General features: G+C 45.6%; 1 protein-coding gene across 2 annotated transcripts in view; it reads right to left on the bottom strand.

The window, feature by feature from the left end:
- The window catches only part of LOC137369591 (sodium/potassium-transporting ATPase subunit beta-1-interacting protein 3), a 693,785-nt gene that overhangs the window by 282,023 nt on the left and 395,450 nt on the right, over nucleotides 1–16,312 (bottom strand). The window lies entirely within an intron of this gene.

Raw genomic sequence — 16,312 nt, 5'->3', positions numbered from 1 at the left:
GGTGAGAAGTATTGAATCCATGAGGTAAGTGCCATTACAGTGCTGCTAGTGTGCCAGGAGTCATAGAGTTGTACAGCACAGAAACAGGCCCTTCTACCCATCGTGTCCGTGCCTGAGTGAGACCAGCAGAGTTTAAAAGTACAGCGGGAAGGAGTGAGACTGAGTGAGACCAGCAGAGTTTAAAAGTGCAGCGGCAGCGCACCTGAGTTTTGAAAAAAAAAAGCCAACAGTGACGTCACAGGAGAGCTGCAAGGTGATTGGTTGATGAGTCACTGCTGTTAGGGAATAGCTCTACATAGTTGGGTAAGTATCTCCGGTAAGAAAAGTTGAAAAGTTTAAAGTTTATTTCAAATATAGTATGTAGTTTTTTTTAAAGGGAGTTCTGTAGTAATGAGGACCAGGGAAGAAGGGCCCTAGAGTAACTGATATTATTGGACATTAAGATCTTCCAGAAGGTTTAATTTAATGTAAAGGGTTAAGTCATGGCAGGAGAGCTCAATGCCATAGTGTGCGCTTCGTGGTCCATGTCGGAAGCCGGGAACATTTCCAGTGCCCGGGACCAGCATGTATGCAGGAAATGTATCCAGCTGCAGCTCCTGGAAGTCTGGGTTTCGGAGCTGCAGCAGCAGCTGAGGACACTGTGGAGCATCCACGAGGCGGAGAGTATCGTGGATAGCACGTATAGAGAGGTGGTCACACCGCAGGCTCAGACCCCGCAGGCGGGAGGGAAATGGGTGACCACCAGGCAGAGCAAGAGGACTAGGTAGGCAGTTCAGGAATCTCCTGTGGCTATTCCCCTGCAAAACAGGTATACTGCTTTGGATATTGTTGGGGGGAATGGCCTCTCAGGGGAAAGAAGCAACAGCCCAATTCGTTGCACCACGGTTGGCTCTGCTGCACAGGGGAGGAGTAAAAAGTGTGGGAATGCAACAGTTATAGGGGATTCAATTGTAAGGGAATAGATTGGCATTTTTGTGGCAGCAAAAGAGACTCCAGGATGGTATGTTACCTCCCTGGTGCTAGGGTCAAGGACGTCTCAGAGCGGTTACAGGACATTCTGAAGGGGGAGGGTGAACAGCCAGTGGTTGTGGTACATAATGGTACAAATGACATAGATAAAAAAAAGGATGAGGTCCTAAAAGCAGAATATAGGGAGCTAGGAAGTAAGTTGAAAAGTAGAACCTCAAAGGTAGTGATCTCAGGATTACTACCAGTGCCACATGCTAGTCAGAGTAGAAATAGCAGGATATATCGGATGAAGAGATGGTGTGAGGGGGAGGGTTTTAGATTCCTGGGGCATTGGGACTGGTTCTGGGGGAGGTGGGACCAGTACAAACTGGACAGGTTACACCTGGGCAGGACTGGGACTACAAAGAACAAAGAGAACAAAGAACAAAGAACAAAGATAATTACAGCACAGGAACAGGCCCTTCGGCCCTCCAAGCCTGCGCCGATCCAGATCCTCTCTCTAAACATGTCGCCTATTTTCTAAGGTTCTGTATCTCTTTTCTTCCTGCCCATTCATGTATCTGTCTAGATACATCTTAAAAGACGCCATCGTGCCCGCATCTACCACCTCCGCTGGCAACGCGTTCCAGGCACCCACCACCCTCTGCGTAAAGAACTTTCCACGCATATCCCCCCTAAACGTTTCCCCTTTCACTTTGAACTCGTGTCCTCTAGTAATTGAATCCCCCACTCTGGGAAAAAGCCTCTTGCTATCCACCCTGTCTATACCTCTCATGATTTTGTACATCTCAATCAGGTCCCCCCTCAACCTCCGTCTTTCTAATGAAAATAATCCTAATCTACTCAACCTCTTTTCATAGCTAGCGCCCTCCATACCAGGCAACATCCTGGTGAACCTCCTCTGCACCCTCTCCAAAGCATCCACATCCTTTTGGTAATGTGGCGACCAGAACTGTACGCAGTATTCCAAATGTGGCCGAACCAAAGTCCTATACAACTGTAACATGACCTGCCAACTCTTGTACTCAATACCCCGTCCGATGAAGGAAAGCATGCCGTATGCCTTCTTGACCACTCTATTTACCTGCGTTGCCACCTTCAGGGAACAGTGGACCTGAACACCCAAATCTCTCTGGACATCAATTTTCCCCAGGACTTTTCCATTTCCTGTATAGTTCACTCTTGAATTGGATCTTCCAAAATGCATCACCTCGCATTTGCCCTGATTGAACTCCATCTGCCATTTCTCTGCCCAACTCTCCAATCTATCTATATTCTGCTGTATTCTCTGACAGTCCCCTTCACTATCTGCTACTCCACCAATCTTAGTGTCGTCTGCAAACTTGCTAATCAGTCCACCTATACTTTCCTCCAAATCATTAATGTATATCACAAACAACAGTGGTCCCAGCACGGATCCCTGTGGAACACCACTGGTCACACGTCTCCATTTTGAGAAACTCCCTTCTACTGCTACTCTCTGTCTCCTGTTGCCCAGCCAGTTCTTTATCCATCCAGCTAGTACACCTTGGACCCCATGCGCCTTCACTTTCTCCATCAGCCTGCCATGGGGAACCTTATCAAACGCCTTACTGAAGTCCATGTATATGACATCGACAGCCCTTCCCTCATCAATCAACTTTGTCACTTCCTCAAAGAATTCTATTAAGTTGGTAAGACATGACCTTCCCTGCACAAAACCATGTTGCCTATCACTGATAAGCCCATTTTCTTCCAAATGGGAATAGATCCTATCCCTCAGTATCTTCTCCAGCAGCTTCCCTGCCACTGACGTCAGGCTCACCGGTCTATAATTACCTGGATTATCCCTGCTACCCTTCTTAAACAAGGGGACAACATTAGCAATTCTCCAGTCCTCCGGGACCTCACCCGTGTTTAAGGATGCTGCAAAGATATCTGTTAAGGCTCCAGCTATTTCCTCTCTCGCTTCCCTCAGTAACCTGGGATAGATCCCATCCGGACCTGGGGACTTGTCCACCTTAATGCCCTTTAGAATACCCAACACTTCCTCCCTCCTTATGCCGACTTGACCTAGTGTAATCAAACATCTGTTCCAAACCTCAACATCCGTCATGTCCCTCTCCTCGGTGAATACCGATGCAAAGTACTCGTTTAGAATCTCACCCATTTTCTCTGAGTCCAAGCATAACATTCCTCCTTTGTCCTTTAGTGGGCCAATCCTTTCTCTAGTTACCCTCTTTCTCCTTATATATGAATAAAAGGCTTTGGGATTTTCTTTAACCCTGTTTGCTAAAGATAAAGACTGATGTCCTAGCAGGAGTATTTGCTAGAGTGGTTGGGGAGGGTTTAAATTAAAATGGCAGGGGGATGGGAAACTTTGCAAGGAGTCAGAGGAGGGAGGAACAAAGACAAGAACAAAAGACAGTAAGGGGAATATGAAAAGTGACAGGCAGAGAAATCAAGGGCCAGAATCAAACAGGGCCACAGTGAAAAATAGTGGGAAGGGGACAGGTAATGCTAAAAAGACAAGCCTTAAGTCTTTGTGCCTTAACGCACGGAGCATTCGCAATAAAGTGGATGAATTAATCACGTAAATAGATGTAAATGGGTATGACAGAGTCAGGATTACGGAGACATGGCTGCAAGGTGACCAGCGATGGGAAATGAATGTCCAGGGATATTCAGTATTTAGGAAGGACAGACAAAAAGCAAAAGGCAATGGAGTTACACTGCTGGTTAAAGAGGAAAAGAGGTAGTCACAATACCGTAGAGGAGGAATTCTTGGAGTGTATACGGGATGGTTTTCTGGACCAATACTTTGAGGAACCAACTAGAGAACAGGTCATCCTAGACTGGGTATTGTGTAATGAGAGAGGAATAATTGACAATCCAGTGCTGCGAGACCCCTTGGGGACGAGCGACCATAATATGATAGAATTCTTCATCAAGATGGAGAGTGACGTAGTTGATTCTGAGACTAGGGTCCTGAATCTTAGTAAAGGAAACTACGAAGGTATGAGGCGCGAGTTGGCCATGGCGGATTGGGAAATGTTACTTAAAGGGATGACGGTGGATAGGCTTTGGCAAACATTTAAAGAGCGCATGGATGAACTGGAACAATTGTTTATCCCTGTCTGCACAAAAGTAAAACGGGAAAGGTAGCCAAACCATGGCTTACAAGGGAAATTAGAGATAGCATTAGATGCAAGGAAGAGGCATATATATTTGCCAGGAAAAACAAAAGACCTGAGGATTGGGAGCAGTTTAGAATTCAGCAAAGGAGAACCAAGGGATTGATTAAGAAGGGGAAAATAGAATAAGAGAGCAAGCTTGCGGGGAACATAAAAACTGACTGTAAAAGTTTCTATAGGTATGTGAGGAGAAAAAGATTGGTGAAGAAAAATGTAGGTCCCTTACAGTCAGAAACAGGGGAATTTATTATGGGGAATAAAGAAATGGCTGAACAACTAAATGCATAATTTGGTTCTGTCTTCACAAAGGAGGACACAAATATAATATCAGAAATGTTGGGGAACACAGGGCTGAGTGAGAGAGGGGAACTGAAAGAAATCAGTATTAGTAGAGAAATGGTTTGGGGGATATTGATGGGATTGAAGGCTGATAAATCCCCAGGGTCTGATGGTATGCATCCCAGAGTATTTAAGGAATTGGCCCTAGAAATAGTGGATGCATTGGTGGTCATCTTCCAAGATTCTATAGACTCTGGTCAGTTCCTCCAGCTTGGAGGGTAGCTAATGTAACCCCACTATTTAAAAAGGGAGGTAGAGAGAAAACAGCCTGACATCGGTGGTGGGGAAAATTCTAGAGTCCATTATCAAAGATTTTATAGCAGAGCACTTAGAGAACAGTAGTAGAAATGGGCAGAATCAGCATGGATTTACGAAAGGGAAATCATGCTTGAACAAATCTACTCGAATTCTTCAAGGATGTAACGAGTAGATTTGATGAGGGGGAGCCAGTGGATGTGGTTTATTTGGACTTTCAGAAGGCTTTCGACAAAGTCCCACATAAGAGATTAGCCTGTAAAATTAAAGCGCGTGGGATTGGGGGTAGTGTATTGCGATGGATAGAAAATTGGTTGGCTGACAGGAAACAAAGAGTAGGGATAAATGGGTCTTTTTCCGAATGGCAGACAGTGACTAGTGGGGTACCGCAGGGATCGGTGCTAGGACCCCAGCTATTGACAATATATATAAATGATTTAGATGAGGGAACTAAATGTAATATCTCCAAATTTGCAGATGACACAAAACTGGGTGGGAGGGTGAGTTGTGAGGAGGATGCAGAGAGGCTTCAGGGTGATTTGGACGAGTTGAGTGAGTGGGCTAATGCATGGCAGATGCAGTATAATGTGGATAAATGTGAGGTTATCCACTTTGGTAGCAAAAACAGGAAGGCAGATTATTATCTGAACGGCAATGAACTGAGAGAGGGGAATATGCAACGAAATCTGGGTGTTCTCGAACACCAGTCACTGAAGGTAAGCATGCAGGTGCAACAGGCAGTAAAAAAGACAAATGGTATGTTGGCCTTCATAGCGAGAGGATTCGAGTACAGGAGCAGGGATGTCTTGCTGCAATTATACAGGGCCTTGGTGAAGCCACACCTGGAATATTGTGTGCAGTTTTGGTCTCCTTATCTGAGGAAGGATGTTCTTGCTATAGAGGGAGTGCAGCGAAGGTTTACCAGACTGATTTCTGGGATGGTAGGACTGATGTATGAGGAGAGATTGAGTCAGTTAGGATTATATTCACCAGAGTTCAGAAGAGTGAGGGGGGATTTCACAGAAACCTATAAAATTGTAACAGGACTTGACAGGGTAGATGCAGGAAGGATGTTCCTGATGGTGGGGAGTCCAGAACCAGGGGTCATAGTCTAAGGATACGGAGTAAACCTTTCAGGACTGAGATGAGGAGAAATTTCTTCACCCAGAGAGTGGTGAGCCTATGCAATTCGCTACAACAGAAAGCAGTTGAGGCCAAAATATTGTATGTCTTCAAGAAGGAGTTAGATATAGCTCTTGGGGCTAAAGTGATCGAAGGGTCTGGGGCGAAAGAGGGAACAGGCTACTGAGTTGGATGATCAGCCATGATCATAATGGATGGCGGAGCAGGCCCGAAGGGCCAAATGGCCCACTCCTGCTCCTATTTTCTCTGATTCTACACCGGCCATCAAGCACCTATCTATTCTCATCCCATTTTCTAGCACTTGGTCCATAGCCTTGTATGCTATGGCGTTTCAAGTGCTTATCTAAATACTTCTTAAAAGTTGCAAGGGTTCCTGCCTCTATCACCCCTTCAGGCAGTGTGTTCCAGATTCCAACCACCCTCTGGGTGAAAAATGTTTTCCTCAAAAACCCTCTAAACCTCCTGTCCCATACTTTAAATCTCTGCCCTCTGGTTTTGACACCTCCGCTAAGTTTCTTCCTATCTACCCTATCCATGCCCCTCATAATTTTGTACGCCTCAATCAGGTCCCCCCCTCAGCCTTCTCTGCTCTAAGGAAAACAACCCTAGCCTTTTCAGTCATTCTTCATAGCTGAAATTCTCCAACCCAGGCAACATCCTGGTGAATCTCCTCTGCACCTTCTTCAGTGCAATCACATCCTTCCTATAGTATGGCGACCAGAACTGTACACAGGAGGAGCATGAGTGTTTCCCTCTGGTCCAACAAGCTACCAACCGCGGCACCACCCCCCCCCAACACCCTGCAATCTATCTGCTCCCCAGGACCATCAATTTTGCCCCTCACAAACCACCATTGGACCCCACAACCAAATTCTGACACTCCCGACTATCAATCAAAACCCCACCCTAACTACAAACGGATGCCCTAAACACCATTGGTGCCATTGCCAACCACCATCAGACTCGTCAACTTCCAGTTCAGCCACCCAACCTCTAACTAACTGCTCCCCGACTCAACCATCATAGGAGCACCCTCCTGCAATCAGTATCCTCCAACCACCATCCAAACCCCCGTCCCCTCAGCCCCGCAATCTGGATTCCCACCCAGTGATGAGAGCATCCTGAGCCAATCAAGCATTCCCCCCACCTCACTCCAGCATGATCTCTCTCACTCCTCCAAAACACCTAACTATTCTCGTCGGCTTCGGCCTTTTGAAGTAGGTTTCCTGCCCAAAAGGCCTCCAGCCTATCAATCAGGTTACCTGTGGACAATAACGCCACTTAAAGACGCCCTGCCTTAAATTCTGCAGGACCTTTAGGAAGCCCATTTTTCCTGGTTTCCCGACCCCCAAACAGAACACGCCTCCAGGTTAAACTCCTGGCCATAGTGTCTGTGATTTCCTCTGTTAAGTTTCCAGGGATGGCTGCCAATAATAGAACCTTCCCTTTAATTGGTGAAGAAAAATATAACATACCACCATGCGAAATGGGATAGATTCAGCACAGATCTAACAGCTCAAAACTTGGCATCCATGAGGTGCTGTGGGCCATCAGCAGCAGCAGAATTGTATTCCACCACAACCTGTAACCTCATGGTCCAACATATCCTTCATTCTACCATTACCATCAAGTCAAGGGACCAATCCTGATTCAATGACCAGTGTAGGAGAGCATGCCAGGAGCATCACCAGGTATACCTACAAATGAGATGCCATCCTGCTGAGGCTACATCACACCACTGCTCACAGGCTTCCACTCGCAAAAACAATCCTTGACCGTCACCTTCTGCCTCCTGCCACTAAGCCAATTTTGGATTCAATTTGCCAAATTGCCCTGGATCCCATGGGCTCTTACCTTCCTAACCAATCTCTCATGCGGGACCTTGTCAAAAGCCTCCCTGAAGTCCATGTAGACTACATCAACTGCTTTACTCTCAACTACTCATCTAGTCACCTCCTTGAAAAATTAAATCAAGTTTGTTAGACATGATCTCCCCCTGACAAAGCCATGCTGTCGATCCTTGATTAATCCCTGCCTTTCCAAGTGGAGATTAATCCTGTCCCTCAGGATTTTTTCCAATAGTTTCCCTACTGCTGATGTTAGACTCAGCCTGCAATTACCTGGTTTATCCCTGCTGCCCTATTCTTGAATGATGGTACCACATTCGCTGCCCTCCAGTCCTCTGGCACCACTCCTGTGGCCAGAGAAGATTTGAAAATTTATGTCAGAGCCCCTGCTGTCTCTTCCCTTGCCTTACATAACAGCCTGTGATACATCCCATCTGCGCCTGGGGCTTTATCCACTTTTAAGCCCACTAAAACCGTTACTATCTCCTCCCTTTCAATGCTAATTTGTTTGAGTATATCACAATCCCCCTCCCTGATCTCTACATCTACATCGTCCTTCTCCATTGTGAACACAGATGAAAAGTATTCATTTAAAACCTCACCTATGCCTCCAGCTCCACACACAGATTGCCACTTTGGTCCCGAATGGGGCCTATTCTTTCCCTGCTTATCCTCTTGCCCTTAATATACTTATAAAACACCTTGGGATTTTCCTTTATCTTGCCTGCCAGTGTTTTGTCATGCCCCCTCTTCACTCTCCTAATTTACTTTTTTAAGTACCCCCCTACACTTTCTATACTCGTATAGGGCCTCTGCTGTTCTCAGCCCCCTGAATCTGCCATAAGCCTCCTTTTTTTTCCTTATCCAATCCTCTATATCCCTTGACATCCAGGGTTTCCTGGACTTGTTGGTCCTACCCTTCACCTTTACAGGAACGTGTTGGCCCTGAACTCTCACTATTTCCTTTTTGAATGAGTCCCACAGGTCTAATATAGACTTTCCTACAAGTAGCTGCTCCCAGCTAACTTTGGCAAGATCCTGTTTTATCATATTGAAATCGTACTTCCCCCAATTCAGTACCTTTATTTCAGGTCAATCTTTGTCCTTTTGGCATAGCTACCTTAAATCTTACAGAGTTATGGTCGCTATTCCCAAAATGCTCTCCCACTTATACTTCTACCATTTGTCTGGCTTCATTCCCTAGGATTAGGTCCAGTACTGCTCTCCTGTATGCACTTTAACAATTCTGCCCCCTTTAAGCATTTTGCACAAAGACTATCCCAGTTGATATTGGGGAAGTTGAAATCCCCTACTATTATTACCCTATTATTTTTACACCTCTCTGAGATTTGCCTACATACCTGCTCCTCTATCTCTCCCTGATTATTTGGAGGCCTGTAGTAAACTCCCAGCCAAGTGATTACCCCCTTTTTGTTTTTAAGTGCTACCCATATGGCCTCATTTGAGGAACCTTCTCAGATATCATCCCTCCTTACTGCAGTAATTGACTCCATGATCAATAGTACAATGCCACCTCCTCTGTTACCACCACTGCCCCTCCCACCACCCCCTCCTCACCCCATCCCCCACCTACCGTAGGGCCTGAAGATTCTATATCCTGGAATATTGAGCTGCCATTCCTGCCCTTGCCTCGACCATGTCTCTGTGTTAGCAATAATAACATATTCCCATGTGTTAATCAATGCCCTCAAATCATCTGCCTTACTAGTAAGACTCCTTAAGTTAAAATAGATGCAATCCAGCCTTGCATTATTCACTTGTGCCTTAACAGGTCTATATTTGCTGTGCCTTCCAGACTGACTTAATTTCTCTTCTATATTGAGCTGTGCATCACCCCCTACTGTACCTCCACTCTGTATCTCATCCCCCTGCCAAATTAGTTTAACCCCCCCACCCCCGCCCCGCCACAACAGCACTAGCAAACCTCCCAGCAAGGATGTTGGTCCCGTTTCGGTTCAAGTGCAACCCGTCCAACTTGCACAGGTCCCACCTTTGCCAGAAACAGACCCAGTGAACCAGGAACAAATAAAACAAAACAGCATTTGAGCTGTTTAGGTCTCCTATCATTCATTATATCATTTAGCACGTTAGCTGTGATGCTCACTAAAATGATAAATTCTTGGTGTACCCAGAAGTAAATGTGTTTGAAGTGACATAATTGGAGAGGACAATAGCCCAAAGCCAGTGGTATTCTTCAATTATGAAAACTTGAGTCCTTTAGTCAAATTCAGACAATAAAAAGGAAACAAAATCTTATCAGAGGTGCTACCATTGATATCCCCTGGATAGAGATACAGGAGATGCTGAAGAATTATATTAATGAAGATTTACAATCATCTATAATATCATTTCATCAACCAGAGTTCCTGGTTTGAATCGGATGAAAAATATAGCAGAGATACTTGGCACAATCCCTTTGGGGGTGATTTTAACTTGCCCAAATCAGCATTAACCAGGTGGTAACTGCCTCCAAGTGGGATTGGTAGACATACTGCTCCATTAATGACAATGCTCCGGTCATCATCAGTTAAAGGGCCTGCCTCTGGGTGGCCAAAGAGCCTGCCTGTTCCAGTTCACAGGGTCTCTTAATAAGTAAATGAGATCTTATGATGCACATAGGACTCCAATTGCCATTTTAGGAGAGAACTGAGCAAAGTCTGCTTCGAGCACTCTTCAACCAGTTTCATTGGAATGCTCCTCCAGGCTCCACAGTATGCGCAATAGCAGTATATAAACATCAAAGGAATGTTTTTCAGGCAAAAAAAATCAACTGGAAGGCATTTGTGCAAGAATTCTGTCATCAAGACACTTCTCTGAGTTATTTTGTACTTTTTGAGCTTTCTCATCCATCTGCCAAGCCTCAAGTCCCTCATTTCTATACGTCAAAGTGAAAGGCAGTGGTGCAGCAGCAGCTCGTTCCTTAGTTTTACAGTCCTAAAGCATTCTGAGATCTATAAAACACAACAAACTGCTAGAAGCAGATGTTCAGGGAAGAAGTGTGGACTTCCCCATGTGCAAGAGTCTGGCAATGTTGAATACAAATTTCTGTGACTGGGAACAATTTTTAAAGCATTTATGTTTTGCCTTTCTGTTTACCTGAACTTGCTTCTAATAGGGTCAGGCCACTAGCAGATATTCGCCGCATCATCCCCCTGCCTGCATTGAGGGCTTCACAGGAGTAAGTCTGAAATTCCCTCGGGGCATTTCTTGCATATATTATCAGGGAGGAAAAGCAGCACAGGATTGTCCAGCAGTTAAGAAGGATGCAACCCACCAGACATTACCACTCTCCATATATTGCAGAGGCAACACAGGCCATTTGAAGGCTTTACTGAGGAACTGTGTTGCAGAAGAAAGGGCTTTACCAAAAAAACAACAGCGCAGCTGTGTCACCTACTCTCGGGAGCCCTTCAGTCATGACCATCTGTCTGCTCTGTTCTCTCTATAGCAACTTACCAGAATGGTTCCAGGGATGGGGGATTTTAGATACAAGATCAGGTTGGAAATGGAACAAATGAGATTGAGGGAGACTTGATAGAGGTGTACAAGATTATGACAGGCTTAGATAAGTTAGACCAGGGTTGTCCAGGTGGAGGGCCGTATTACGATTTTTGCTCAGCTCAGGGGACAAGTGAGCAACTTTTGAAAGATAAAGGCATAAAAAAATTATCTTATTAATAAAAACACCAACAAATATGCATTTTTGTGAAGAAGCTTTAAATAAGAAGACTCATTTATTGACTTACTTTCTCGTCACTATACTGAAAACTGATTTAATGACATACTTGGCATTGTTTTTGCTTGCATAAGTAGTCAATCTCTGCCTGCACACTTGATGTAGTGATGCAGAGTATTCTGGAAAAGAAGCAGGGGGAATATGAGGAAGCACTTTTTTATGCAGCGGGTAGTATTGACCTGAAACCTGCTGCCCACAAGGCTGGTGGAAGTGGAGATGATCAATGACTTCAAAGAGGAGGTTGGATGGCCACCTGAGAGAAATAGACTTGCAGCGCTATGGGGATCAAGCCAGGGAGTGGGACTGACTGCATAGCTCCGTGGAGAGCCAGCATGGGCTTGATAGACAGAATGGCCTCCTTCTGTGCCGTAAGTAAATGACTCTTTGACTCTCTCTCCCGCCCTCCCCTCTCTGTCTGTCTGTCTCTGTCTCTGTCTCTCTCTCCACCACCCCCCCCCCCACCCCCAGTCTGTCTCTCTGTCTCCCTCTCCCCTCTCTCTGTCTCCCTCTCCCCCTCTGTCCCCTTCTTCCCCAACTCTCTGTCCCTCCCCACCCACTCTCTGTATCTCGCCCCCCCCCCTCCACCCCAGTGTCTCCAGTGTCCCCCACTCCCTTCTCAACTCCCATTCAGTGTTCCCCGCTCTCTCTTTGCCCCCCTCTCTGTCTCTCTGCTCCTCCCTCTTTCTCTCTTCTCCCCCTCTCTCTCTCTCTGCCCCCCCCCCCCTCTCTGTTCTCCCCTCTCCCTCGGTCTCTCCCCCCACTCTTTCTCTCTTACATAGTTGCAGAGAGCAAACGGTCAGCACATGGTTGGTCAATTCTTTTTAAAAACATCGCATTGTCAGTTTCAAACCGATAGCTGCTGACATCGGGAACAGCTGTTTTCCAACAGACTCAGGGTTTTCTGGCGGACTTTTAAAAAAAAAAGTGAGAATCTGCTGGAAAACCCCGAGCTTGTTGGAAAACGACTGTTCCCGATGTAAGCAGCTGTCAGCTGTGAAACTGATAGCGATGTTTTTAAAAGGCCGCTCTGTAAGAAGAAGACAAAGGGAAATTTCTAATCTCCAGTCACAGTGAGGATGAGGAATGGCCCCAGGAACTGTTTACATCCGCGGGCCGAATGGAAATGTTTGATGGGCTAGATACTGGCCCGCGGGCTGTATGTTGGACAACCCTGAGTTAGACAAAGAAAAGCTGTTCCCATTAACTGATGTACAAGGACTAGGGGACACAGATTGAAGGTTTTAGGCAAAAAATGCAGGGGGAATGTGAGAAAGAATTTTTTTTAATGATCTGGAACTCATTACCCAGGATGATGATGGAAGCAGAGACAATCAATGATTTCAAAAGGAAATTGGAGGGTACTTCAGGGAAATAAACTTGCAGGGCTACAGGGATCGATTGGGGGAGTAGGACTGACTGGATTGCGTCGCTGACAGCCAACATGGACTTGAAGGGCCAAATGGCCTCCTTCTATGCCTTAAATGACTCTATGGCCGAAATCTGATGTTCAGGTGGAGACCCTGCCCACTGGCTGAAAAGTCGGGGGTGAGCCCGCCTCTGCCAGGCCTGGAAGACATGCACCGATTTTGCATGGCCCAAGCCTTTAATTGGGAACCCCTCTCAGGCAGAAAGTTCCACCTCCAAGAGCTGCTGGCCAATCAGTGGGTCGGCAGCTTTTCAATCCCAGCAGCGCCATCGGGAGTGGTAGCCATTGCTGGGACTGCACCCAGCCAGGACCAGTAAGAAGGAGCAGGCCCCGGAATTGAGGTAAGTGTGTGGGGCCTGACTGGGGACAATTGAGTGGACCCCGGCGAGGCAGGAGGGGATCAATCGAGAGGGCGGGGGCAGGTGCTCCAGCAGGGGCAGCTTGTGCCACTGGGGGGGCCCTCTGTGGGGCACAGGGTGCCCGATCAGGAGGGCACCCCCAAGCCCGAAAAGAGGTCGCCCAGTTTTAAGCTGGTGAAGTGCGCGGCTGCCACTGGTAATATGCCAGTGGCGGCGCAAGGAGGCCCTTAAGTGGCAATTAATTGACCACTTAAGGGCCTCAATTGGCCTGGGGCATGCAGGCCATTTTCCACCTCCCCTGCCACTGGTAAAATGGCAGCGAGGGCGGGTGGGCGACGGGAACGGCATGCCCTGCCTCCCATTTGATTTTACGCCTCCTCCCCGCTCTAACTCTTCTGGCACAGGCTCACTTTAAGCAACCATGGATATTCTGTGCAATATCAGCCAGGCTGCATTACAAGCATTCATCAGGTTAGTGGTGCTCTTTACAGAACAGTATACAAATTCATCAACTTTGGCATCACAGCAAGGCAACAGTGAGATAGAGCCATGCAGTTTTACAGGACGGCTGGCTTGCCCAATGTTCTGACTGCAATCGATGATGTACACTTTGCTTTGCATTCTCCCACAGAACATCTCCTCCCCAGTATAACATTTCCAGTTGATGAAGGAGTCATGTCAACAAATTGATGCTAAATTTCTGGGGTGTGAGTCGTGAACTGGACACTGCCATAGCAATGTCTGGGTTCAGGAAAAGAGATGTATTGAATGGAGATGTCCAGAATTGAGACTTCAGTGACTACATCTGATTCTCTGGATATAATACTTGAGTTAGGCACCACCAAAAAAAAGTCATGGACATGATTCTCCTGTCACCCTACATTCTTTCCAAGTTTGTTCCATCGTAATTTGTATGTGCTCAAGACAAGCATCCACCTGACTGAATCCAATCCAAGCAGTTTCTCTTGTAATGAGTTCTTTATGTTGTCTGATGCAACATAAATGAGATGCGTGGGGTCCAGTTATGCTGAAGATCTCTAACAGGTTTATTACAGCTAAACTATTATATACAACACAGAACTAACTATTTACAAAACCTTCATCTGGGTGTTAAAGTTGCAGCGTGATGCTGGCTTTCAGTCACATGACTACATCCAAGTACTTAGCTCATTTGCATACTAAGATCTTAAAGGGGTGTCACTCTTAAAGGCGATCATACAACATCTCTGACAAACATACACTTAATTCCTATCTGAAGTCAGTAAGCCCTTCCAGTAGAGTACACACTATTACCAGGAATTTCCTCAGGAGTTCTCCCAATCGGTATTGTAGCTTTGTTGTAAGATCAGTGGAAACCCCATTTATACAGTTTATCTGACGCTTCTTCCCAGCTTCATCTGCAGCTACAGTGGCCAACCAAGAAAACACCTAAGAAAATTCTTGGTGTATGCCACTCACCACATGGACTTGAGTTTTCCTCCTTAGTATGAAAAAGCAAACTTCCATTTGTATAGCGTGTCATCCTCATCACAACCTTTGTATTTTACAACCAATGAAGCACTTCAGAAGTACAGTTTTTGTTGTGATGCAGACAAGCACAGCAGTAAATTTGTATATTGGAAGATCCTACCAACAATAAACTAATGAAGGACCAGAAAATCTGTTTTTGAGAGTATTGGTTGAAAGGAATAATGGTCAGATACGTGAAAATTCCCTGTTCCCTGTAGGCCATGGGACATCTTACATCCACTTGAATAGGCCATTGATTTAACCTCTCATTCAGTAATGGACTGAAGTGCCAGCTTAGATTTTGGCTGGAAATTTAACAATGAGGCAGTGACCCTGTTCACGGGCTGCAAAGCCGGGGACAAGCTCAGCTCCGCTGACCCTAGAACCATGCTGCTATTTTGCGTGGCTCAGGCACTTAAGTGCCTGCAGTCGTGGCTTCCACCCCTCTGAGGCAGGAAATCGCGCCTCCAAGAGCTGCTGGCCAATCACAGGGCCGGCAGCTCTTCAGTCCCAGCAGTGCCACCGGGAGCGTTTGCTACAGCTGGAACTGCACCCAATATTACGACCTACCGCTCCAGTCAAAGCCCCCAATCAAAAATATATGATTCTGATTGTGGTGGGACCAATGCACTGTTAATTCAATCCCGTCACTCCACAGATCGGCTAACATATCATTTAAAACTTTCGAAATTAAAGAAAGGCCCAGCCAAATTGTACTATCTATTAATCCCTGAATGAGGCTAACCAAACGAGGCGTCTTTAAATAACAAATTAACTCTTTAATTAGAAGAACTAAGTTCTTAAACACTATGAAGATATAAACAACATTTAAAATAGAAAAAATTAGAGTCCTTGCAAATTTACAATCCAATGTTTCTTGAAGTCCTCACAAAATGTTGCTTTCCTTCTCCAACGAATTTCAACAATTAACAACTTGCAAACACTTTCAATGGAGTCAAGCTGACTGTAGGGTTTTTGAGGGATAAAAGATTGTCACAGTCTAACTTCCCTTTCTTCAATTTAAAGTACCAGAGATCTCTGTTTTGGCTTGACTTTTTTAGAATTTTGAGAGATAATAATTGAACAAACTAAAATATTCTTCCTTCAGTTTAAATGGTTGAGAGCTCTTTTTCCAGGTGCTGTCATCAAAGCTATGTCCTCTGTGTCTCTGTTCTGTTAGAACAAACTGTCTTCAACTAAAAGCCTGTTCAAAATTAAACTGTCCCAATCGGTATTGTAGCTTTGTTGTAAGATCAGTGGAAACCCCCTTTATACAGTTTATCTGACACTTCTTCCCAGCTTCACCTGAAGCTACAGTGGCCAACCAAGAAAACACCTAAGAAAATTCTTGGTGTATGCCACTCACCACATGGACTTGAGTTTTCCTCCTTAATATGAAAAAGCAAACTTCCATTTGTATAGTGTGTCATCCCCATCGCTTGCTACTCACTCCCAGTGTCTTTATCTATGGTAACGAGAATGCACCCTTTGAATCGCAGTCTCCAAATGGCTGTATCTAACGGCAACTGAAAATG

Source organism: Heterodontus francisci, chromosome 5 (assembly GCF_036365525.1).
Source record: "Heterodontus francisci isolate sHetFra1 chromosome 5, sHetFra1.hap1, whole genome shotgun sequence".
Classification (NCBI taxonomy): Eukaryota; Metazoa; Chordata; class Chondrichthyes; order Heterodontiformes; family Heterodontidae; genus Heterodontus; species Heterodontus francisci.
The sequence above is the reverse complement of the archived record's forward strand: the minus strand, read 5'-3'. Positions and strand labels throughout refer to the sequence as shown.